A 27,550-nucleotide genomic window follows, 5' to 3' on the forward strand; every position below is an offset into this window, starting at 1 on the left:
ATTTGAGCCTTGGGCGGAGCCATTATGTAATCTTTTAGACCATTGGCTTATTGTGCTTATCTTGTCTTACTGCTAGAACCTGTCCAGGGGCTTGGGAAACCCATCACCGTTGCTTCTCTCCGCCCAATGAGCACCCTATATAATCTATTGTAATTAATTGTTCTGAAGTGTCTTTGAGCCTAATAAGCAAGGTGACACTCCGCCAGCACTGTGCGTAATAAACTCCTGTGCTTGACTCTACACAGTATGGATTTATGTTCCTTCAATACTTTACTGGAGAAAAAGGCACTTGAAATAGGGGGATGAAAACAGTCCCTTGAAACTGTAGTCAGTGTAGATATTTTGTTAAAATGATTAAAAAAACAAAGAGACAAGGTGGGTGAGGAAATATGTTTTATTGGACCAACTTCTGTTGATGAGTAAGACAAATTTTCGAGGGACCAAAATGGTTACAACAACATTGCATATTGGTATTGGTATTGGTATTGGTTTCAGACACAGAAAATGAGTTCAAGTCTTGATCGTTCTTAAAAAGGTTATACCTAAACTTTCCATTAAACACATACAAGCTTTAATTGAACTGACTGTTTCTGTGTGTAGGGATTATTCATGTAAGCAGGGCCGTCCTTAGGCATATGCAGCATATGCAGCTGTGTAGGGCACTCAGAAATTTGGCACACCACCAGGACAACAGGTAAGAGCGGGTCGGCTCCCGCACATCCACCGCACGCTGCAGTCTCCTTAGGAAGGGGCCATATTCACAGAGTCGAATGCACTGGCGCGGCGCATTCTGCATGAGGGAGAGGGTACAGGGGTCTCTGCGGGGAACTGTGACTCTCCGCTTCCGTGAGGTATCCTTTGCTGCCTCGTCCCTCCCACACATCCCCACGGTCTGCCACAGCATCTGCTACGTATGAAGCTCGGTGTGTGTCAGCAATGGGAGAAGTTCTTCTGGGGGTCCATGGGTGGGGTTGGGGGCTGTGCCCCAAGTCGGGCATAGGGGCACCAGTTTAATAATACTGTGTAGAGCCTCACAAATCCTAAGGACGGCCCTGCATGTAAGTAAGGGTTGCAGTATTAGGTAGAAAGGCTTAAATACTTCAAGAAGATCTGCAAAAGTGGTCCCTTTCTTCCACTCAGAGTAGCATTGACCTCCATGAAGGAATCAAACATGGATTAGACATAGGAGTCAAGGGTGGGAATTAACTTCCCCACTGACTTCAGTATGACTTCATGGGAATAAGCAGGGCCATCCTTAGGATTTATGGGGCCCTATGTAGTATTATTAAACTGGTGCTCCTATGCCTGACGGCAGGCCAGGCTCGCATGTGTATTGTAGATAAGAGTGGTCTTTTGAAGGATTTATTTTAAAAAAAACTATATGTCTGAAGATCGAAGCACTTAAGGCTAAATATGAATACTCAGATTGTGCATCTAAAAAATCTATGCAAGGATTTTTTAGAGATGTGATTTTATAATCTTCAGCAACACACTAATGAAATATTTTTAAAGCAAATTTTAAACTAAGGTCCTGTAGACTAACATGTTCTGAGTAAATATTACAGTAATGCACAGTAATGCACAACTGTTTTTGTCAGTAAATGACAGTATATACCTGGGGCTTGGCAAATGCCTGTTAAATGGCTTCATTACCAGCCGAGGGATGTGCTGGCCGCCGCTTCCCGCCACCCCCATTGGCCTGGAGCAGCGAACCGTGGCCAGTGGGAGCTGTGATCGGCTGAACCTGCGGACGTGGCAGATAAACAAACTGGCCCAGCCCACCAGGGGCTTTCCCTGAACAAGCGGCAGACCGGCTTTGGGAACCACTGCCCTGTATGCTGTGTATGCCTAAGGACGGCTCTGGGAATAAGGGTCCATGCATGTGGATCCTTTTACAAGAACAGGGGTTTAGGCTGATAGCCTCCAATCCTCCAATGAGATTGGCACAGACTGACCCTTTTGCCCCAGCAGAGCTCCAATAAGTGTCCATTTAGGGGAAGGCATCCACCTACGTGGATCTCATTACGGGATCCGAGTTTTAGTTGTGTTTATTACGATGGCTCCAATTCAGTAAAACACTTCAATGCAACTTAAGCATATGCTTAAATGCTGTGCTGAATTAGAGCCCATAATTGCCTCAACAATGCAGGATGCTAGATACAGAGCCAGATACAGCCAGTGTGCCTGTTACGCTACAAAGAATCCATCTATTTATCACCATATGCTTGACTTCAAAATTTGAAGCCAATTCTAAATTTCTTCATTAGCATATTTTTAATTTAATTTATTTATTTTGATTTTGAAAAGTTGATTCTAGGCTTTAGTTTTTTTAATGAACCTTAGCATTAACTGTGCACAGTGGTGATATGTGACAGTGTCAATGAATTTCCATAATTGTGGGGACAACGTTCACGGTTATACAGCTATAAACCTCTTTTACCCAGTCAATTAAACTGGGTTACTGCTGATTTGAATCACTGAAGCAGCACAAAGCAGCCAGAGCGTATTTCTAAATCTGTTCCCACGTTTCTTCTTGTGGCCTTGAACTCATTTCACAAATCTTCATCTGCTTAAATCTTTTGAAAATACTTTCTTTCTGTCTGTCTGTCTGTCTATGTATTTAATGTATGTATCCACATATTCTGGGCATAAAAAGAGATTAGCAAAGAATAACAAATATTCCTGGTCATTGAAATATAAGAGGCCAGATTTTCAGCTGGTATATATCTCACTGATGTCAATGTAGCTATATTAGTTGACATCAGTTAAAGATCTAGCTCGATGTCCCAACATTTTGAAACATGGTAAATACAAGCAAACAAACAAACAAACAAACCAGATATTTTAAAAGTTTCTATACCTCTAATTTTTAGAGTTATTTGAACAGATTAAACCCTATCCTCCTAGAATGATGAACACAATATTCTACAACAGACCTGATAACAGATGGTTACTAATCACTGATAAATTTTGCATATTTAAAAAGGGAAATAGCTGTTAGAGATGCTACTGATGTAATTATATGAGCACATAGAAACCATGTGAAGATTTGCAGAAACAAAACCTGACCTGAGGATAAATATAAAGCTACAGCTGCTATGAACCTGGGAGTTCACTACAGCTGATTTTTTTTAAAAAAGGACAAATGCTTTAAAAAACAATAATCTGCAAATAGTCATTTGAAGTTTGGAACATAGTTTCTTTGAATGTACTTGCAGTCTTTATGGTTTTGTTTTCCATAAATGTTCTAGAAAATAAATTTCCACAAAATAATGTTCTCTAAAACAGATATTACAGCTGAACTGTAGTGGGTTAGTGGTTGTACCTCCCCTTCTGGCTCAGTGGGAGGCGACTCCGCCTCCCTATGTCAGTGGAGTGCTGCCCACTATCAAGGAATTAGCAAATCGAGAGCGAGGGTCCATGGCCCTGGTGGTGGGGCAGGGCCGAACAATAACACGGTCTTGGCCCCTCAGGCCCTCAGGCCAGGTAGAGCAAACTGAGGCTATGTCTACACTACCGCCGGATCGACGCTCTGGAGATTGATGCACCGGGGGTTGATTTAACGGGGTCTAGTGAAGATCCACTAAATTGACCACAGATCGCTCTCCAGTTGATGCTGGTACTCCATCCCGAATGAGAAGAGTAAGTTAAGTCAACGGAAGAGTGTCTCCTGTCGATCCAGTGTGGTATAGAAACTGGAGTAAGTCGACCTAAGCTACATCGACTCCAGCTACGTTATTCACATAGCTGGAGTTGCATAACTTAGATCGAATTACCATGGTAGTGTAGACATAGCCTGATAGTCTTAGGAGGCTCAGGCCCTCAGGCAGGGCAGAGCAACCAAGCAGTCTATTGCCTGACATCTTAGCTCATGGAGATGGCAGACAAATGCAGGCCTCTTCTCTTAAGAGAGTGGGGTTGGCATCAGGGGGCAGGGAGACCTGGTCCCACCCTACTGCACCGAGTCCCAGCCCAGGGTACTGACAGTGGCAGAGGGTTCCACCACTGGGTCAGCGGGGATCCTACTGCAACACACTGACTTCGGTTCCAACAGCGAAACCAGACCAATGTCTGGTTTCCCTGGGCTACTTCCTTCCATAGTCTGGGTGAGGGATTCCGTAACCCAGAAGTCCTCTCTCCTCCAGGTATACGGTGAGCGGCAGTCCCAGCAGCTCTTCTCCTGGGTTAGTCTCCTCCAGGGGCAGGGCATGGCGCAGGTCCAGCTCCAGGGTTCTGCAGTGGGCTGGAGATGTCTACTTCCTTTCCAGGCTCAGACTCAACTGGGCTAAAGGCTCCACCTTTTATACTGCCCATCCTGCTGCTTAGCTTCCAGTGGGAGAGGCAAACCCAGCCTCGCTCCTCCCTCCAGGGATCAGTGAGTTGCTCCTCCCTCTCTGGCTCAGTGGGAGGCCACTCTAGGAACATTTACAGAAGGCAAATTTTGAATCATGGAAATCTGAGCATCCAATCAGACAACAGAATACTTTGTAGTCTAGGTGTCCAAACAAAACAGCTCATAGCTCAAACATAAAGTACTCATAACAAAATGCTCTTGAATAACCTAAGATGGAGAATTATTCACTCAATTACTCAGTGAAATTGTTAAACAAAAATAAGAAAATTGTAATCTGTGCACTAACAATGTGTGAACAGAAAACAAGATGAAAAGTGTTGATAAATTAGTAGCAATGATGTATTGATAATATATGGTGCTTTTCTGGGTGTAAATATTTAGGGATTTCTTCACAAGATATAGATGTGTCTGCAAAGCTTCCTGTTGCTGGTTACTTTTTTATGGGAAGAGTTATATAGAACTATAAGCCGCTCAAGCCTATGTGATTTCACACCATGTACTTACGATAAACAGGTGTGGAGAATTTGCAAAAGGCTAAGATTCATATTCTTATTTAAGAACTGGCCCAAAAGATTTGAAAGAAATATAAATATTAACCACTGAAAACATATCCAGTTGCAAGTGCTATCAGAAGTTTTGTGGTCAGATATGGGATGGAGATGTGTGTCACTGAATTGCAGTACTAAAAAACAAAGTATGTAGCACCATAGCTTTCGCTACATTATAGGATAATTCTCAGGAACACCATTTTCAGAATATATTAATTATAGAAACAATAGTCTAGATTCTCAGCTGCATTCAGTATTTGATAAGCACAGCTGAAGGATGCTGCAAAGGAGCCGATTGTGCCTATCTGACCAGGTGCCAGTTCTTTGTCAGCCGCAGGCATGAGGTACTTTAGTGAAGTGTGAGGGCAAAATACACCATCTGGCAATAGTCCAAGGGAAGAGCATGCCAGCTCAGAATAACAACAGTACAATAGCATTCTGGCCATGTACCCCTCCACCCTCAACATGTTCTTAACACCTGGGACCCTCAGGTGAGGGATGTAGGAGCAGCTATGCTGGCTTTTCACCATCTACGAATTCTGCTATGCCCTGGGCATTCCTCAGCTAGGAAGATCTGTGGCTTTCCAGACCCTTTGCACTGCTCTGCAATGAAGAAGAGGATCTGGTCCAGTGCCTCCATTCCAGAAATGTTAGCTCATTGACACTGCCCTACCACATACCTGGTCTAAGGAAGTGATATATCTGCAAGTCATGATGAACAATGCAAATGATCAGTAAAAGGGGCTATGTGGGACTAGGGTATATTTTTATTAACTGTATGTTCTAGTAGGATTTTAATACCTTTTCACCATTTCCAAATGGCATGAACATGTGACAGTTTTTAAGTAGATGCTATTATGTTGTTCCAGGAAAAGATGACGAAAACACAAGTCTGGACAATGTAACCTGACAAGTAATTGAGGAAAATTGGTTGAATGCTCCTTGTCAAGCAGTATGTGACTGATAGGTAACAGCAAGATGGCAGAGAAAAAAATATGGAATCCTGGTAGATTGGGGATGCTCAATCTTTTAATAAAAATAGCATTCTCTATCTAAATATCAGACAGTCTCAACTGAATTGTCTTTGGCATTCCCATGCACTAATGCATTTGTTGAGAGAATGTGCTCTATAATGAATGGTATCTGGAGTGAGGACAAAAACAGACTGTCAGGAGCAGACTCAGCAAAAACAAAAGCAATCTTTATGGCCACTCTGGAGGGTAACTGCTAAGGGTTCTCTGAGCAGCTGTGAGGCACTGAGTCACATACACAGTAAAAATATTCAAAAATGCCTCTAAAAGTATTACATTTTCTAAAGAGATTCACGGGGGAGGGGGATGAAAATGAAACTGCTGCTAGTTGGCAAAGTCGTACGGTCTAGTAGTTCTATCTTTATACTTGTTTGTATAAAGACAAGTGTCATATACAATTTCACTGACACCTTAAAAATACTGATTTCCCTCTGAATGAGAATTATGACTAATTTCTTTTCATTTTTAGTACATTATCCACCTTAATAGCATTACTAAACACATCTACCAATCCCAGTCCCGCAATACAATTTACAAAAAGTTAATACCGTCAGCAGAGTTGGTAGAAAGAGTGAAACATTTTCATGAATATACACTGGGATTTTGCTCCACTGTTATTCATGGAGTCAAATTACTTATAATTTGAATGTCCCACTAATTTATTTGTGAAAATGTTTAGAATTCCCTCAAGTTTCATTAATATTAGCATGAATGCTTTACTTAAAAATTAAAATCAGAAATTCTTTATTTGTTATTCAGTAGTCCTTTGCTTAAAACATATCAGCCAATCAAGAAGCAGAAATAATACAATGTGTGATGTAGATGAACACCCATAAAATGAAGATGAAGCACTGGAGAGAAACATTCACAAAATATTTGTTATGCCAAAATTCATTTCCATAAACTATTCTGCAAATATTAAAGAATAACATAATATATGTAGAAGCCAGGATTGATTTATGAATAGCTAAAAAATAGCTAAAAAACCCCTATGGGTGATGGGAGAACTTCCAAGTTTAAATGTCCATTTTTTGCTCCCATTTACACCAAAATAAATCCAGACGCACTCCAGTGAAGTCTATCAGCCAGATTGTCATTTGGTGTCATTCAGCATAGCTCCATTGAAATCAGTGGAGCAATGCTGATTTATGCCAGTTGAGGATCTGACACAATGGCTGTAAGAGCAGAAGTTGGCCCAAAGTCACCTGTACTTCAAAACACTAGAAAATTATTTAATGACATAATGTGAGTTATTACAGCATAAACTGGAATGTAATGGGTTTCCATACAGCACCACACTGGTGTCATTCAGGCTGCTCACACAGTGATATAAGGCCCGTTTCACTCCGTGGCTTTGCAGAAGACTCTGTGTGCATATGGAGTGGAACTGGAAGGGATCTCAAGAGGTCATCTAGTCTAGTCCCCTGCACCCGTGGCAGGAGTAAGTATTATCTAGATCATTCCTGACAGGAGATGTCCACTTAGGTGACTCTGTGGGTACATCTGGCATCATGACGTGGGGAGGCCAAATCTAGCCAGTAAATTTCTTAGATGTCATTGATTGTACAAGATTATCTCCTATTCCCACTGCTGGTGCAATATGAAATTTTGCTCTCATAAATAAACTATGGCTAAGCCAGTGGATCAGGGCACAGTGACATGGGCTATAAGGGTGTTGCAGTGATTCTGATTAGTGTTCATTACTTTGCCAATGTCTGAACCCAGGGATGCTAGCATCCCATGCAGAGGGGAGGTTACAGCAGTGGCATTGGCTGGGATGGGCACAATTTGCCTGGTATGAAGTCATTCACAAGAATTAGTGTCCACGACAGGATGCATAGAACTGAGGGACTCAGCAATCACAGAAACCTCACAGATAAAGGAGCACAAAGTGACACTGGGGATAGAATACATACACACCCAGTGCAATGAAACCCCATTCCCCATTAACTTCCATTGGTGTGAATGTTTGCCTGTGAATTGCAGCCCAGATTGAATGGTGAGTGAGTCTAGCTGGGGACACGCTGCTATTTTACATCAGCTGATTATAGTGCCCTGCATTTCCTATGGCATTCCTGCTGGAACGCAGCAGGGGTAGTAAACTGCCTTGAGGACATAGCCAGGTGGGTCTCGAATAATGCATAGGTCTTCTGCTGGCCCTCTGTACAGAATTTCACCCAGAGTGAAGGGCGCATATGTCTCTCATCATTCTGTTCTGATAACTTTCCAAAATATATTTCTAAGAATAGTTTGCCTGGTTCTCTTTTTCCCCCCAATATAAAATAGCCATTAACTCTTCAGGCAACATTTTTGGATTTGCTAAATAGGAAGTGGAAATGTCAATAACTATAGAATATTGAGCTTCCTTTTTTTATTCTTCTTCAAGAAGTTGATATTGCTGTTTCTAGCCTTTTCCTTCTACTTAATGAACTTATGATGATGGAAAGGTGTGTGCAATTAGAGCTGTCAATATTGAATTCTAAATGTGCACTGCACTATGAATTTAATTTAAGTTTCTCTATTCCCATTCCTCCCTCCACATTGCCACTGGGAAAGACTGAAGCACTTGACTGCCGCTGTGGCAAATTGGGTCCTAATAAGTATGATGCTTTACTGCTTCTTGTTTTTGCTAAGATACAACTGCAGTATTTCAGAAGAACTCACCTGGGCATTAATTCAACAAGAAATGGTGGTAGGAGTATTATATTTTCCACGTTTTGATATCTCACTGAATAACTTGCATTTAAAGAGGCCAGGCAGCTGGTTTGTGTCAGTGACTGCTGTGCTTGTCATTTCAGCCTCAGATTTGGCTGATTCACCTCTGCCAAAGCTTAAGAATAATATTCTTCTTGCTGTTTCCTATATTTTGAAAGTTTAACAAGCATGAGAGGAAAACAGAATCAGACTGTGAAAAATACATTTAAATGTTATAGGGCTTTAGTTTATTATAGAGTAAGAGGCAGTCTCAATGAAGTGTTACCACTACCACTAATAACACGTTTATTTGGAGACAGGAAGGTACTGTAAGTAAGAAATATTCATTTTCAGTGCGGAGAATTAGCGTAAGTTGTATATTTACAACCTTAGGGATCTCAGTCAAAACTGATAAAATCTAACAACAGCTAGAAAGGAGATATGAGGCATTTCTATAAAAATCATATTTAAGATGGAGGTTACTATGCTATATAGAATCTCGTCAGGGATCAGTATGAATTCCTACATTAAATTCAAATAAGAAATGTCACAAATGGTTCATCAGGAGCCACAAACTCACAGTGCTGTTCTCCAACCCATTGCATTAGTTGCTGGAATGCACCATAAAAGTTTGGTAATTTAAAAGAAAGGGGGGAAAAAACATGTTTGAAAATAATTTAATTTCTTAGACCTAGTTTTAGAAAACTGTGCTCGCCAGCAGCTGAAAACACCACCATATGGCCTCTGTTGTGCTGTATTAATGGAGCCATTCTGTGATATGAAATGGCATGACCAGGACTGAGGTTTCTTCTGTCAGATTGTACCTCAGTACAACATCCCAGATTTTGTAACAACGGTGTTCCTTCAGAAACAAGAAGAAAAATCCTTTGAGTATTTGTAGCACCACAAATAAATCCTTGTTTCACTTAGAAAGGGGCCCATGATAAAAAAAATTCAGATCAGGATCCAAATTTAGTGCACACCAAAGCTGGAGGGTGCTTGGGTTTGAGGTTTTGAATCAGCCCATTGTATGAAGAGGGGTCAGCTGCAAAATTCAGATCTTCCTTTTGTATTGGATTTTGAACCTGCCCTCCAACTACATTGCTAAGCTTTAGCAAGGTGGGGTGTTGAATCAAACCTATCCCTAATTCATGAATCCACAGGTCAAGTTTCCTATCTACCTAAAACCATGTCCATTGTTCCCACTACCCTTTCACATGGGGTTAATAGTGGGTATGATTAATCAGGAGAATGTAATACCCAAGATATAGTGGAAAGCTACGGTGATAGCTTTACTAAAGCCAGATCATTCTTTAGCGGCCAGTATCACTTCTGAGTTGTAGCTACAAAGTCCTGGAGCAGATGATCCTACAGAGAATTATGCCTATGACAGGACAAATTTTGAGTGATGATCAGGCAGGTTCCTGACCAAATCAAAGCTCTTTGACCAAGTGTTAGTGCTTGCTACATACCATGAGCATAGATTTAAGAGAAGAAGAAAACTAGAGCTGTCTTTTTTGACCTTACAGCAACCTATGACATCCTCTGGCATACTGATCTGCTGTACAAGATGTCAAGAATTCTTACTAGATGGTTGTCATGGCAACTGATTCTCCAAGGTAGATGTTGTAGGTTTCTCTGGGCCACAAAACTAGCACCTGGAGATTCTAAAAGAATGGATTCCTGCAGGACTTGGTGCTGGCACCAACTTTATTTAATGTACTCAGCAATGACCTACTGAACACTAATTCCAGATGGCTCATGTATGCTGATGCTATCTGCCTGGCCTCAAGGGATCTTACCTTCCAAAAGATTGAAAAGAATCTGTACAGTGATATGGTGCCCTTAGGTGACTATTATATGCCATGTTGTTGTAGCCATGTTGGTCCCAGGATATTAGGGAGACAAGGTGGGTAATATATTTTATTGGACCAACTTGAGTCAAGCTTTCGAATTTAGATAGAGTTCTTCTTCAGGTCTGGGAAACTTACTCAGAGTGTCACAGCTGAATACAAAGTGGAAGAGATTGTTTAGCCTAATTAGTTAACAGGTATTTCAAGGGACCATTTGAGGTGAAGCGGCCCATTAACACTCCTCCATTCAGAAGGAGGAAAGGAAGGGATCGGAGAAAAAACAGCTGGGGGTGGGGATGGTTAGGGGGTTATAGATTGTTGTAACAAGCAATAAATCCAGTATCTCTACTCAGTCCATGACTTTTAGTGTCTAGTACATCAAAGACCGTGTCCACTTTCACCATGCTCAGAGCCAACTTGAGCTTCCCATCTTTTTGAATGGTCAGTGGCTGGCACACAATCCAATGCCATTGTATCTAGGGGTTACTCTACATCACACACTCACATAAACACACCATCTCACAAAAGTAGCTCATACGATCACGAGCAGAAAATATTTCCTGAACAATCTAGTAGTGTCCATCTGGAGAGCCAACAAACAAACACTGCACAGTTTGGGGCTGTGTCTCTTCTGCTCATCTGAAAAATACACTGTCCCAGTTTGGTTAAATTCTATCCACACACAAACACAGTCTGATCATATAATGAGAATTATCACAGACACACTGAAGCCAACAAGTCTTGTATGGTTATTGGTCCTAGCCAATATTTTTCTACCTAACATCCAGCAGAATGCTGCCAACAACTGATCATCTCAGTACAGCAAACTGTTCAGAGATATGTGGGATGCACATGGATACCAAATGCACAGCAGAAATCCTATCTGCACTGTGCTGCACACTGTCCATCCAGCTGATAACTTCACTCTGGTAGACAGAATAGGAGAGAGCCTCTGCCACTACCAGGAACTCCTACATCAGCATCAGTCCTGATGAAGTTACCTGGTTTGGGGATCCACGTTGCCTCTGGAGCCAACTTAACAGGTTTAGGTGTCGTGTGGTTCATTATCCCAAGACCAGCCAGGCCTGGGGCATCCAGGATAGCCAACTGTGCATATGTAGTGCTGTGGAGGATGCTGTGCACATGCTGGATGGTGGCTCTTTTTTGTGATGGGTTCCTCAGAGGTCTTCTCAAGCTGAACACTGCTAATTGGCCTGATTCTTTAGCTGTGTTTTTTTATTTGTTCATTCTTGTTTTTTAACCTTGCCTCGTCCACACTCAATCTCTCTTTCTGTCTCTTTCTCGCGCGCGCACACATACACACACCCCTTGAGAACATTTTCCTTTTAAACGATGGTATTTATAGCAAAAGTGCCACAGTGCTAAAATAGTTTCCAGTACAATCATGGGAAAATGACTCCTGATAAAGCCTTTCTCCCAGGTGATTTTAAAAATGGATTCATAGTGCATTTAGATTTTTGAATGTGTTTAGTTCATGGATTTATATTTTAGGAGAGGAAAAGTTGCCATACAGTAAACATAGTTTGAAACAGACAAAACTTCTCTTGATGTGACCATGAGCAATTACTCTATACGCACTTTTTAGAAACACAATTTTATGATGTTCTCATATTGCCATTCTCTAAGTCCCCAGTTGACAGGTGCATTCTGACTGGTGACAGACTTGGAGCTGCTGGAATCCTGAAAACATCTCTGTTTAATCTGGCTCGAACAATGACATAGCCTTTATAACATTTTGACATCCATTACTAGCTGTCACACTGCTTAAAAAAAACCCATGATGACTGCAGTATCTGACACATGAACTATGAGTCATGGGCATCAAATCTTTATCACATGATCCACCAAATGCCTTAGTGCATTGTAGTAGACATTATGCAGCTGAATGTCACCACAATGGAGCTCTGAATTAATATAATGACCAAGTGTGGTACTTTGAACTGGAGTTTGGAAATGTATAGATTTTACTTATTTTAAAAAGTCATTCTTAACTTTAAGATTTAAGTCTTTGGTCTACTTCAATCATGAACAGACTACATCTCATCGATTGTAGTCTGTGATTGAGAAAGATAGATCGATAGATAGATAGAAAGGAAGGAAGGAATCTGGTTTGTCATATATTCCAGGAGGGTCATTTAGAAGGTGTTCAATGTCCAGTACTTGATAAATTTCTCAAGTACTGTTGCTGGGGGAAATAAATCTCCTGCCCCTTTGGGGAAATTACAATAGCTGGATAAAAAGGGAGAATTTCTTTCTATGCTACAAATGGATTCACAGACACTGGTGATGATCAAGTAGCAATTGCTGAATTGTAATCAAATACCTACTTAAAGTGACCACAGCACTGCAGCATACCTAGGTTGTGGTTCTGGCATTAGGTCACTTTTGGGCAGTGAAAGTGCTGCTGTCAGCCACATCTGTGCCCATGGAGATAATTGAGGGGCAGACATGCCAAACCTATGGACAAAACACAGAAATTGGGCTTGTTTTTGGCTTAATTGGCTTGTGAGTTACTTGTTCGCTAGTTTTTGGCTTGTAGCTTGTTGCTTGTTGTAGCTCGTTGCTTCTTTATTTATTTATTTTTGATCGGCTTCCAGCAAGCAGGGACAAGGGGGGCCAAGCAGGGGCAAGGGGGAAGAGTCAGGGGTGCACAGCAGTCCCACCACAGTCACAAACTCCACACCGAGGGAATCTAATCACATAGAGTGTTGGGATTCTTAGGGATTGGCTTGTTTTGGCCTTGTTTTGAAATGGGATTAGCTTGATTTTTGGCTTATTGTGAAAGTCGGGTGCTTATTTACTGCGTGAAAGTTTTCAGAGTAGCAGCCGTGTTAGTCTGTATCCGCAAAAAGAACAGGAGTACTTGTGGCACCTTAGAGACTAACAAATTTATTAGAGCATAAGCTTTCGTGGGCTACAACCCACTTCTTCGGATGCATATAGAGTGAAACATATATTGAGGAGATATATATACACACCCATACAGAGAGCATGAACAGGTGGGAGTTGTCTTACCAACTCTGAGAGGCCAATTAAGTAAGAGAAAAAAAACTTTTGAAGTGATAATCAAGATGGCTCAGTACAGACAGTTTGATAAGAAGCAAGTGTAAAAATACTTACAAGGGGAGATAGATTCAATGTTTGTAATGGCTCAGCCATTCCCAGTCTTTATTTAATCCTGTGTTGATTGTGTCTAGTTTGCATATTTTGCGTGAAAGTTGGCAACTGTGGTGAGGGGGACAGGATTTGCCTATTTTCTGTTTGATTTCTCTTTGACATAGCAGCAATCATTTTAGATTGGCTCTGACCACTTAACAGGTGATATTGAGTACAGATATGAGACTTAGTTGGGGGGGGTCCACTAACCAATGCTTTATCCACTGAATATATAGTATTATTCCACCTACTTAACAGAGTTCAAGTGGGGAGCTTGTAGGGCCGGAGAAGGATAGCAAGAAGCCATAGCTAATTGGAATGGAAGATATTGGCAGAAAGAGCTAAGTGGAAAGGACAAGGTGGCAAGTCATCACTGCGGTTGCAATGAACACCTAAGAGCATAAGGAGGTAGCTGACACATAACCACAATGGGCACTTCTAGATTTCAACTACTATGGCCTACAGATATTTTAAGCCTCCTAGAACTTGCATAAAACTGAGACTAGGAAATATAGTCTATTCCTTACTTTGCTACATACTTTATGCATGATCTTGTTGAAGGGTTAAAATCCATGTGCATGTTATATAACAGCCTGGTATATGGATTTGCCAGCTCTTTCTCAGACCCAAAGTCCAGAGTTTGGCCTGGAGACCAGAAGCCGTGCAAATAGTGATTAGCTAAGAGAAAAGCAGAATAAACAAAATAACATTGCCTTTGCTAAGATATGATTGGTCAGTAGAAATGCCAGATGTTGAGGCAATAACTGAATAATTGTTTCATCCAATGTTTCAAATTGAACAAAGGATCCCTGTTCCTATTGTGTTTCTCCTGAAGGGAAAACAGTCTTCCCACAGATCCAACCTTGAGTTTATGAAAAATTGGCACACGTCACTATAATGATATGGCATCCTTCCACCTCCCTTCCAAGGGACCAATGCCCTGCCTTAAGACATAAAGGAGACAATCTCTATTTCCATATGCTTTCACTGTTTCTTTGCTTTATCCCCTAGACATGTATCTGTCGGACAATCAAAGGAGTTGCTCCATTCCTATGGACCCCAAATCAGAATTCAAGATATATATTTTATACTAATAACATTTTATCAAAGTATTAATTAAATGTTAACTTGCTAACTTGAGACCATGGGCGGAAACATTGTGTAACCTTTTAACCATTGGCTATTGTGCTATCTTGTCTTGCTACAAAACCTATCCCGGGGTGTGGAACTGCCTGCCCCGTCACCTTCCCCCGCCCATGGAAAATCTATATATTCTATTGTAATCAATTGATTGACAGTGTCTCCAAGCCTAATAAGCCAGGTGACACTCCGCCAATGCTGTGTGTAATAAACCCCTATGCTTTGACCTCTACACGGTGTGGATTTATGTCCTTCACTTGTGGTAGTCACTGAGGCCCAAATCCTCAAAGGTGTTTAGATGCCTAAATAGCTTTTGATGATCTGGGCCTAAATATCTCTGTGCTCAGTGTGGCCATCTGTAAAAATTAGGATATTATACGTATTTTACACCTCCCACAGCTGTTGAAAGGCTCAATTTCTTATTCTTTGCAGAGACCTCTGAGATCTTTAGTTACAATGCAGCACCAAAGTTCAAAGTATTTATTATGAATCTGACTACAATAATCTTTATATGAAACTGTGCCTGAAAAATATGATGGATTTATCTAAAAATTAATTTCAGTTGAGGGATTTGTCACAGCCAAAGTGTTATATCTTTTGGCACTGAGTGAAAACTAATGTCTAAAAACTATTCTTAAAGTATATATATTTTTAAATAATTTTTTTTGAAAAACATTTTTTAAATGTTGGTATTCTAACAGTACTCACTAGAAACACAGGTGAGAGCCTATAAGACTTTCTGTTATAAACCAGGATTTTTAGGGATTAATGTATCAGCTTTTTAAAATCCCATTGGGTTAAACTTGTCATACAAACTGTCAACCCAGATCTCTTTTTCCCCCCTAAAAAAATGGTTTAAATACTTTAGAACATTTTTAGATGTAAACCAGTCCTCAAAAATAGATGTTTTCTGTTGGCTTATGTGCTTTTTGATTAGATGTGGGTAGAAACGTCACTTGGCAGAAATATTTACAATGTGCATACCAAACCACTTCAACTCTAGGTTCTAAAAATTTGAGGCATAAGGTTGGCATAGAATAAGCATCATAAATACCCAGCACCCTATTTTTGTGATTGGTTAATGATAGATTAATGAAAAGATTAATGAATTAAGCTTGCAGCCTCTTAATGTGGATTTTACAGGATGTTCGTTAAAAGGATTGTGTTTAGTTACTGGAAAGACTGATTGCCACCTAGAGTACTGAAGCCACATGAATCTCTGTATTAGCATATAGGATCAAGACAACATAAGCAATTTTAAGGCTATTTAAAATCATTTCTTGATTGATTAAGTTCTTCTGCTGAGCAGGAACATTTTGCCTAATGTCAGTGAATATGCAAAGCATGCTATCATTCCTCACTTAGCCAATTACTTCACTCCCCACCCCATCGGATACACACTCTTTTTGTGTTTTCTTTGTTAAGATATCAAGTTCCCCATTTCTGCCAGCTTCTGTGGTGGGACCCCAGTGACAGAAGGTCAGCAGGAGCAGATCACTGTGTATAAAACACATGAAACCCCTTGCTCCATCAAGGGGCTGGAGCTACCTAGAACAACCCAGAAAGTGACTGTGGCTGTCTGGAGGGATCCAGTGTGCACCAAGGGCATCCTTCTGTAGTGGATCACGCAAGGAGCCCAATCTACACTGAAAATTGTCTTCCTGTAAGTGAATCTCAGGTAGGGTAGCAGTGCAACCATCATCTGCCCTTACCCTACAGTGAATGCCCCCCTGATTCTAGAACATTATAATTAACGACACCAGGCAGATTTTGTGCTTATTCTAGGCTAGTTTGTTTTTGAAACTGTCCTAAGTGTTCAGGCAACAGACAGTCTAACCTCCCTCAACTTGCATGCCCAAGCAAGGACCACTTACAATTACAGTCTTCTGGTGCACCTATGGAAAGGGTAGAGAGGAGAAGGAGGAGGTAGGATCATGGCCACTCCCCCACCATACAGCAAGGTGGGGCCAGCACAGCAGCTGGAAGCAGGCTGCAGCATTCTTATGCATTGGCCCACTGGAGGTATGATCTGCAGGTATGCGCAGTTTTTGGACCCACAGGATTTTGTTCAAACATTTTAGAGTCTAAAAACATTTTAAGGCTATTGAACATGTAGATTAATATATATTCGACTAATTTCAAACAATAGTTATGTTATACAGCTTCCTTTTTGGCAGAAAATTGTTGAGCCACCAAATTTTCTCTCTTTCTTGTGGTACTTTTGTTTTGTTTTCTCTCTCTTTCTCTCTTTTTAATACATGCAAAAAAGTTCCTCTGGGAAGGCGGGGGGGAGGGGAGGGGGGCAGAGAGCCCAAACAGACAGGAACAGTGCACAAATGTTTATTTCACAAGGGTAGTTGGGTATTCATTAGAAACATATTTATAGCCACTCCCAATGCACACACTTATTAAATTGGTCACACATTTTTGTTGCTGTTTGCTAAACATGCTGTGGAGTTTTACTGAATACCTATCAGTTAAATCCCAAATGATGTTCTGCTTGAACTGAACCTAAGTTCTTAGCCATATGCTTCTTGCTAAAATGTTAATTGGAAATATTTATGGTGCTGAATTGAAAATAAGAATCTGTTTTCTGTATATGCAAATTATTTAACAATGTTGTGTAGGTTTTTATGTTTTGTAACATTCTAAAAATGTATGCTTGTGTTTAAGTCTTTCTTTTTATTCAGTTTTCAGACTCCAACTTCTTTATCATGCATTTTCCCCAAATTTCCAGAACCCAGATTAATGTGTGGTTTCACAAAACCTTTAAAGCCCTTGAAAAGACTCAGAAGAAAAAATATTTCAGAATGTCATTGAAATTGGGATGTCAGTTACATGGTAAATAGCTGGATATGGGCAGCTTGGTGTTGAAAGAGCGATAACAAATTCGTTCAGATACTTTACTCAAAAGCAGAAGTGGTGCTTTGGAGGCCCTAAGTGGGAATATTTTTTGACATCCTCCCCCAATGTTACACATTAAAAAAGTGAATGGGAGGGCCCCTGAGCTGCTCAGGGCCCTAAGCAATTGTTTAGTCTGCTTATGCCTGGGGCCAGCGCCACTTAAAAGAAAAAAGATTGTTTTTACGAGCAGAGCTATCTAATGTCATGCCACTGTTTAAAGAATTTTCCTGTAACCTAGTGTGGCAGCACTGTTATAGTTTAAACTGCCTGTTATAGTTTTAGCTATACATCAACGACCTGCCACCAACCCAGTCACAGACGTTTTTCTATGCAGACAACATCTGCTGCGGGCTACAGGCTCCAATTTCTATGATCTGGAGAAGACCCTGAGTGACGTTGCTGCAAAGCTGGCTGGCTACTGCAAGACATGGCACCTTCAGCATAGCACCAGCAAGACAGTCTCTAGCACATTCCATCTCTACCATGTCCCTACTAAAAGGAAACTAAACACTGTAATGAGTGGCCAGTGGCTGAAGCATATTGCCTCTATATAAATCCAGGTACGCCCACATCTTGATTACTGCATGCAGATGTGGTCGCCCCATCTCAAAAAAGATATATTGGAGTTGGAAAAGGGCAACAAAAATGATTGGGGTATGAAACGGCTTCTATATGAGGCGAGATTAATAAGACTGGGACTTTTCAGCTTGATGTGCTTGATGGGGGATATGATTGAGGTCTATAAAATCATGACTGGTGTGGAGAAAGTAAATAAGGAGGTGTTACTTACTCCTTCTCATAACACAGGAACTAGGGGTCACCAAATGAAATTAATAGGCAGCAGGTTAAAAAAAATAAAAGGAAGTATTTCTTCACACAATGCAGTCAACCTGTGGAACTCTTTGCCAGAGGATGCTGTGAAGGCCAAGACTATAACAGGGTTCACAAAAGATAAGTTCATGGAGGATAGGTCCATCAATTGCTATTAGCCAGGATGGGCAGGGATGGGGTCCTATCCTGTTTGCCACAAGCTGGGAATGGGTGACAGGGGATGGATCACTTGATGATTACCTGTTCGGTTCATTCCCTCTGGGGCACCTGCCTTTGGTCTGACCCAGTATGGCCGCTCTTATTTTCTTATACCCAGTTTACTTAGATATGACCCTTGACCGAACACCGACATGCAAAAGCCAAGCAAGATACTTGAGCAAGACAGCAGCACAGTTCAAGACATTCAACAACCTTCTCAGCAAGCTGGCAGGTTCCTTATGGTGAGCGGCTGCTCCAACCCTAAAGACCTGAGATCTTGTCATCTTGTACTCAATAGCAGAGTACTGTGTGCCAGCATGGAGTCGGTTAGCACACACCAAACTTGTTGACATGCAACTAAACTCAACTATGTGCATCATCACAGGAATTCTCTGACTGACTCATCTTCCATGGCTTCCAGCTGAGTCACATTGCTCCCCCTTATGTCAATAGGGAGATTGCAGCTTGCAATTTTCTTAAAGCTGCAGCTCCTGGAGTCATGTGATCACATAAGAATCTTAACTTTCCTTCTCAAATAAGAGTAAGTTTCTAGCCCCTATGCTTGCAGAGAAAAAATGAAAACATGAACCTAAAGGCTCAAAAAGGCTCAAAGTTAAAGAACTCCAAATGTATTTATTTCTTTAAATGACATGATCTTTTCCACTCAACCAGGGTTTTTGAATGTTGTGCTTTCTAAGCCTGTTCAACTTTCTGGAAATATCCAGGCCATTCTGCACATGCTTTGAGTCTTAGCACAGACAGCAACATAGTTGCTTACCTTATTTGTATAGTCACCCCAATACAATGCCTTCTAGAGCTCCTGAGGAGCCCCACCCCAAGGCCCCACATCCACTGCACTGCTTTTGGAAAAGCTAGCACCTATGAGGATGCTGGGCATGAGCAGCTCATGAGAATGCAGTGCTTCAAATGTTGTTAACGCCTGCATTGGGATAGAAGAAGAGGTTTCCTGCATTCTCCCTACCTTGCTCACCAGTATACACATTGATCATAATATTACCCTAAAGGTGAAGCAAATACTGCAGAACAGATTTTATCAGCATCTGTACACACTACTGTTCTCTTTCCAACTTTATTTCCCTTTAGCCTTTTATTTTATTATTCCAAACTTTGCATCACTTTTTCTTTTTCCTCTGAAACAACAAAAGCATTTCTTTTTGAATTCAGAAGCTCTGCCATTCTGTTTCTGCTGAGAGGAAAAGTGCTGGATCCCAGCTTCTGTTAATTCCCTTTGAGCACTGCCAACAGACCTAGGATTAACTTGCTGGAAAACTTCCTTTAAAAATATAAAGGAGTTTGGTTTCAAGCTAGATAAATATAAAAAGAAGCCCTCAGTTTAATAAATATGCTATATTTTTGATCATTCGTTACTAAAACAATGTGATTTTTAAATTCACGATTTTGATCATTTTAACCTACTCCCTCCCCACCCCCAAAATCAGTGTATTTGAATAGTTTTGACTCACTGAAATGTGACTTGAAAGAGTTCAGTTCTACACAATAGAAATCTGCTCAGCATGCAGGAGGGGCAAGAAAGAGTTGTTATGGGATGGACTGTAGGATATGGTAGGTTGTGAGATGATTTTTTAGACATTTTGTGGGTCAGAGACTAAAAGAGGTTGAGAATCACTGTACTAGAGAATAATCAAAAGCATCTTAAAAAAACAATTATCATCTTATAGTCCCAAAATAATAAAATCCTATTTTACGCTTTAAATCAGTAGTCTTATTGCATACAAATTGCTTTTTAAGTGCTAGGATTTTCAGCATGCTTTCTAGTGGTGGTAATGCCAATGTTATTAAGGGCCAAATCTTGATGTCCTTACTCATGACATACACAGGCAAATAGCCTTCCTTATCCTCAACTTTGACTCAGGACTCAGATAGCTACATTATCTACTGTTTCTGCCTCCCATGAGAACAGAAGATAGATTTCTGTCAATCAAGATTGCCCAGCAATGATTAACTTCAGCTGTGGCCATCAGAATTCCATTCAAATTGATTCAACAAAAAATGGTTTATATGAGAAAAAATAGAGAGAATATCATCAAATAAAAGGAAAAGAAAACTCAATTCACCTAATGCTAATATTGATCATTATGGACCTGATCCAAAGCCCACTGAAATTAGTGCTAGTCTTTTGAAAAAATTAAACCAGCTGTAGTCAGGATATAGCTGTTTGTCCCAGTTTCTCATGGAAATTGGAGCAGAGACGTGGGGGAGATGATACAGGAGATGGAGATGATGGGGATTTTTGTTCATCAGACTTTGTTTACTCTGGAACTGGTGGGTATTTTTCTAAGTCAGAGGGCTATCCTAAACCTCTTGCTACTGAAAAGGGAGACTACTGACCAGCAAGGAAAGTGAGGTGTGGCCACACCTTGAAAGAAAAAAAGTAAGGGACGGTGCTACTGGGACCTGTAACAACTGGTATAGGTTAAAACAGTTCCTAGTCTCACACTAAGGTAAGGCTATACAGGCATGATTACAGCTTGAGCTAACATCCCTGAGCTAGGTTTAGTCTAGCTATCTTGGGTACCGGCTGGGAACTGAGCTAGCTACATTAAAGCTAGCTCAGGTATGTCTACCTGAGTTGTAACCACAGGGTGTGATTACAATATAGACATACCCTGAGTTAGTCCCCATAGGTTACAATGAGAGTGCTCAAGTACTACGGTACGAGAAAGGGTATTACAATCTTCCCCTTAGTTTTTTATAAATCAACATTTGTGAGCTCTTTATTGATTGGCCACTGTAAAAAATGAATAAAATGAACATATTGGAGCAGATGTGTTTGTTTCAGCTTTGCTGTCTGGTCTTCTTGCCATATATCTCCATGTCTTTGTATGTACATAAAGAAAGCAAAAAAAAAAAAACATTTTAAAACATATATAGGCTAAGTAACTTCTTTTCCATTCCTACTTTTAGTCCCCTGCCTTCACAACGATTCTGGCTAGCTCTGGGTTCTTTAAAAAAAACAAGCATTTAAAAATTTTTCAGAACCTCAGAAATGAGGGAAAAGATTGTTAAAGCCAGGTGAAAGACAGCCCACTAGATATTATGCATTTGGCTTCAGGCAACTCAAGAAATGTGAAACAAAATGTTTTTTTCCCCGAAAAGCACCATATTGATACTGTTTGAATCAATTAAACATGGCTGATCACAGTCCTTTACATGTGCTGTTCATCAGTACAATCCCTTTTGTCCTATTCTGCTGTAATGATAACATCAGAAGCAAAGTGCATGCATGTATCACTTTTCATTTTCGAAAGTATGATCCTGCTTGAAGGCAACAGAATAAAAATACAAACACATATCTATTTTTAAAAATGTGGTAAAAATATGCTTCTGAAGTGAAAAATTGGTAGAAGAGCCGCCAAATGGTAACTTTGAAAATCCAGGATTACACGTACAGAATCAGTAGAGAAATATATAAATGGAAAACTCAAATGTAGCACCATTATTTTTTTTAAAACTACAGCTACAGTTATATCAGGCCATCTAGATCCTAAACTGGTGGAGCAATGCTGATTTACACCAGCTGAGTATCTCAGCCAATAAAGTTGTTTTTCTCGTCAGCCCTCTGAATTTATGGCAATAGAGTCATAAAAAAAGAAACTTTACAAAAATCAGAAATATATTACACCATAAGACAGATACTTGATGAGAAAAGCTTTTAAAACGATTGAAAATCTTCTTAATATTGTTAGGAATGACATCACTATCAATGATATTGTGCTGGCCTCATGATCTTTTGAAAGTGGAACAGTACCCAAAGCCTTAGGCAAAGTAGTTTAATTTTGTTTGAAGGTAGAAGTTCCTCTATTGCATATAGTTCTGTCTTTCCAAGGTAAATGCAGTGATATTAGTGGTGGGTGAATCACAAAAGACTTGGCTACTTATCCAAACTTTACCTCTTGAGTCTGCAACACTGGGCTGGAAATCTTATGAGAAATCATAACATTAATTAAAATTGCCTGGGATAGCAGCACTGCCACATGGATTGCAAATTGCCGGAAGGGCCACAAACAAAAGACTGAAAATCAGCCAAGTATCGAGTGGAAAGAAGTGTGTACCATAAATTGCCACTGTCTGTTAGTTTCTCTCTTAGAGGTGGGTTTGAGAAAAAATATTTTGTGGGTATTCAGATCTGGCAGGTTGGTTTGGGCCTGACTCCAATTTTACCTAGAATCTTAACTGATAATCTGGAAAAGAGAATAAAGAATGTGGAGAGGACTGAACCAGACTGTGGATGAATCTCTGAACCCAGAACCCACGCATAGAGCCCCTGCACGTCCTGATGCCACTACCTTCAATAATAGCTGCAAGACAATACACTCCTCAAGAAGAATGTATAGCCTTTGGGTTTGTGAAGTTCAGGCAGTCACCAGCTATCCTTCCCTATTCCCATGACCCACCCATGAATGCCACCCTGTTTCATTTCTCAATGGAGAACTGCTCCATGACACCTCTTTGCAACCTGTCACCCCATGCAACAAAACCATTGTGCTGCCACTGTGGTTTGGGTTTTGGGTACCAGCAGATGGGATGGTTAGATTTCACCCCTGTTTATGCTAGCCTCACAGGATCCAGGTCATTCTAAGGTAAAATTGTACCTTGTAAAATCCACCAACTCACCCCAATTTTTTTTTGTTTTCAAACCCCCCCAAAAAATAAAAAATAAAAACAAAGAGAGAGAGAGAGAGATCAGAGTTCATATTTTCTTCCTTCATTTGGATTTAACTCTTTCCAACAAAAGGTGGATGATGCCTAAGACCTGTGGAACAGAGCTGCTACTGATAGAGATTAAATGTTAGATAGTGTGATGTACATGTAAACTATCACTGCAAGAAATTAAAAGAGAACAACAGAAAGGATGACTTTACTATGGTTATGCAAGCATTTGTTGATCACGAGGGATACTTCAATGACATCAGTGTTGGTTGGTCAGGAAAGGTGCATGGTCCTCACATCTTTAAGAACACAGGACTGGTCAGAAAGTAGGGACTTTCTTTCCCAACTGGCAAATTACCATCAGCGATGTTGAAATGCTAATAGTGATCCTGAGGGACCCAGCCTACTCCTGGTTCCTCTGGCTCATACAACCATACAACTGGCCACCCTGACAGCACAAAGGAAAGATTCAACTACCGGCTCAGCAGGTGAAGAATGACAGTTGAATGTGCTTTTGGTAGATTGAAGGGACGCTGATGCTGTTTATTCACAAAATTGGATCTCATTGGAAAAAAAATCCCAATGATTATAGCTGCCTGCTGTGTCCTGCATCCTGAAATCACCAAGACCTATGTGCCATTGGTCTATTTACTACGACGGTGCATGCCCAAGTTATTGCAGAATGGCCTGGGAAAGTGTCCTACCGCAGAGGAAGAAATAAGGCTATCATCCCTAGAAACTTTTAGAAGAGGATTGACAGCACAGCACTGGGTTGACTGTTGTTCTTCCTGGGCTTCTACTATGCCTGCCACAGTCCCTTCACTTTCATGCAGCACTACTGCTGGTCCTGTCATACCCCTTTTCCTGCATCCCCCGTGCAATCTGCTCATATATGTCCATATTTCTTTGGTGGCCCATAGCTGTGCCTGCACAACCTCTTCTCTCACAGGCTCATGACATCCAATACCTCCTGTCTACTACAAGCCGGAGCACGTCTGGCATGTGGAGCCAGCATGGTCGGTTGGGCAGATCCACACAACAATAGAGAGCTGCTAGGTGGGCTCGCCACGCTGGACAATCAGGAAAAGGCATATCAAAAATGTCAAGGGCTTGTGGGGAGGCAGTTTTGGTATCTGTGATCCCTGGGTAATGAAGTTCAGAATTGTGAACAGAATAGTCAGTGTTGGGCATTTGGGGACAGCAGCTGAAGGACTGTTAGGGTCGACATAGGTAATGCAGTGTATACACTCATTTTGTGTCCATCTCAGTATGTCATCCCACATTTGTAGGAGACAAATTTAAGTGTAGACACATGCACAACTAGATCTACACAAGGTGGTTTACATTGACCTAACTTTGTAATACAGATCAGGACTTAGCGTGGTTGAAAGACAACTGAGTGAAGGCCAAGCAAGAACCAGCCCTATTGGATTGAACCCAATAGAGATTGTCATGAATTGTCAAAAGGCTCATCACTCTAGAGTCAGGAGAGATATCAAAAAGCATCTAACCACAGCGAATGGAAGATGAGGGGCACCATTTGGAGAAACTGATGGACTGAAAAACTGCTAAACATATTTTTATGAAAATTACATTTTGCCCCCATATTATTCTTTATCTAATATTCATTTAAATGGGCTTTACTGTATTTCTGTATCCAGTTCAGGTGATTTAAAATTTCTCCTATCCTGCAGGGTGAACTCCACTGAATGCTTAGTTCCTATATAAAGACTCTCACTTTCTGTTGCTCCAGGGATACTATAAGATTCCAGAACTGTATGAGCCAATTCCCTACCTGGAAAATTGGTTCTGCTAGTGCATCATCTTATTAATTTTAGTTAACTTCACTCCACAGCTTTGTGAACAACTGGGTTCCATCAATAGCTCAAAATATTTGTTTTCACCTTAGATCCTTGCTCTGTCCATTTCCCCCCAGCACATTACCAAACCTCTCAAAGCACTCAAGGCTCAATCCTCAGCTAAACAGGGTTTACGTTCATGCCAACTGGTGAGGAAAAAGGGCCCTATGCTATGTTTCTTGCTCCTACAATTGCTTGGAGGGGTTGAAATGTTCCCTGGAGTAATTTATAGAAGCTAGGGGACTGTTCTAAGTTGTGCTGCCTGCAGCCAGAGAAGGAGCACCACATGCTGTCTTGTCACACCTGCTCCCTACTGTACATACTCCTTATGCTGAGGATGAGGAGGGGAATAAGCACAAAGCCAGAAATGCCAGCTTTGCACCTCTGTGAAATCAATGGAACTATTCACTGAATACAGTATTACTCAGCAGGGCCGGCGTTAGGCACCGCGGGGCCCAATTCGAAAGAGCTGCCGCCGAAGTCCCGCCGCTGTCTTCGGCAGCAGCTCAATCGCTGCCGCGGAGGAAGACCTCTCCGCCGAAATGCTGCCAAAGACAATGGCAACGATTGAACTGCCGACAACGACAGTGCCGGGACTTCGGCGGCAGCTCAATTGGCTGCTGGTGCCTTCGGTGGCACTTCGGCGGAGGGACCTTCCTCCGCGGCAGTGATTGAGCTGCCGCTGAAGACAGCGGCAGGACTTCAGAGGCAGCTCCTTCGGGACGTTACGGGGCCCTCTTAGGGGCGCAGGGCCCGATTCCGGAGAATTGGCTGAATCGCCCTGAAGCTGGCCCTGTTACTCAGGGCATCAGAATCTGGCCCTAATTAATTACAATTCTATGAGGTACTGCAATAAGCACCAAGGACTAGACCAGTTGTTTCCAAACTTTTTCTGTCACACTGCCCCCCTTACCAGTAATGGTATCTGTCCGCATCCCCCCTCCATTACTGCACAGTTGACTCAGCAGAGGAGCTTGGGCTGAAGGTGGATCTTGGGGCAGAACTGAGGATGGGGGAGGAGCCTGGGCTTAGAAGCGGATGAACTGAGGGTGGAGAGGAAATGAGGGCAGAGCTGGGCCGGAGCTGGACTGGGGGCAGAGCAGGGGGTGTAGTGGAGCTGCGGCCAGGGCTGGAGCTGGTCTGGGGTTGCAGCGGGACTGGGTGGCGCTCCCTCCCTGTCCCCCATGGGGGCTGGCCAGGACCCCACCACACACACCCCGAACAATCCTCCTTGCCCCCCTAGAGGGGCGCGCCTCACAGTCTAGGGACCACTGGGCTAGACTCACTAATGAGTCAATCAGTTGTGTGCAGGTGTAACTCCATTGGTGTCAATGGAATTACAGTCATGTACAAATGGAATAATGCAGTGGCAAAGCAGGTGCTAAGTATTTAAGAACCAAATCTTTTAAACCAAAATTTTAAAAACCGGATGCCCAACATGCACTGAAATCCACATTTCAGCTGCTAAATAACTTACCTGTTTTATTAATCAAGTCAATGGGATATGCATTCTACAACTCAAATTCTTATCTGGATACTGAAATATGGATTTAGATGCCTAGCTTGGGGCCCCCTAAATAATGACTATTTTCACCAAATGGTTTGGTTCTAAGCTTTTATAGAACTGCAACAAAAGGTCTCTTCCTTATCTTTAGGAAGGCTTTATATTCTAGTGGATTCAACAAAGTTCCTAGCTTTCTGGGTTCTATTTCATCTTAGGCAGTTGAAATTACATACAGGCTCACCTAGCTTTACTGACATTTCCTTTCAAATCCCAATTCTGAAATTTCTTTTTGTATTCTGTGATTTTTGCAAAAATATCAAATAGTGCTTTGAAGGTTTAGCAAAGCAAAAAAAAAAAAAAAAAAAAGTCAGCATTTGTGCACAACATGAAAACTGCTCCAGCTAATAATGACAAAATCTGTACATTAAAGTGTGTTGTCTATTTTAAGTATTACCTGCAGATTTTAATTTTTAAGTAAAGTTGAAGATGTTTCTCAGTGATCACAGATACTCTATCTCTTGAATTACAATGAAGAGAGTCAGAAAGTATGACAGGCTGGTTTAATGCAGAGAGAAGCCTGTGAAGGTATAAATGTACTTTCTGAAGTCATGCTGAATTAACTAATAACTTTGGTTTCTTTGCAAACTTTTATATGTGCATTGCCAGTGACAATCAGTCATATAAGAGAAGAAGATGTTGCTTATTAAAGATGTTGTATGCATTGAACCATATTTCCTCAATTTGTATACAAATTGCCTGTTGACA

Source organism: Emys orbicularis, chromosome 1 (assembly GCF_028017835.1).
Source record: "Emys orbicularis isolate rEmyOrb1 chromosome 1, rEmyOrb1.hap1, whole genome shotgun sequence".
Classification (NCBI taxonomy): Eukaryota; Metazoa; Chordata; order Testudines; family Emydidae; genus Emys; species Emys orbicularis.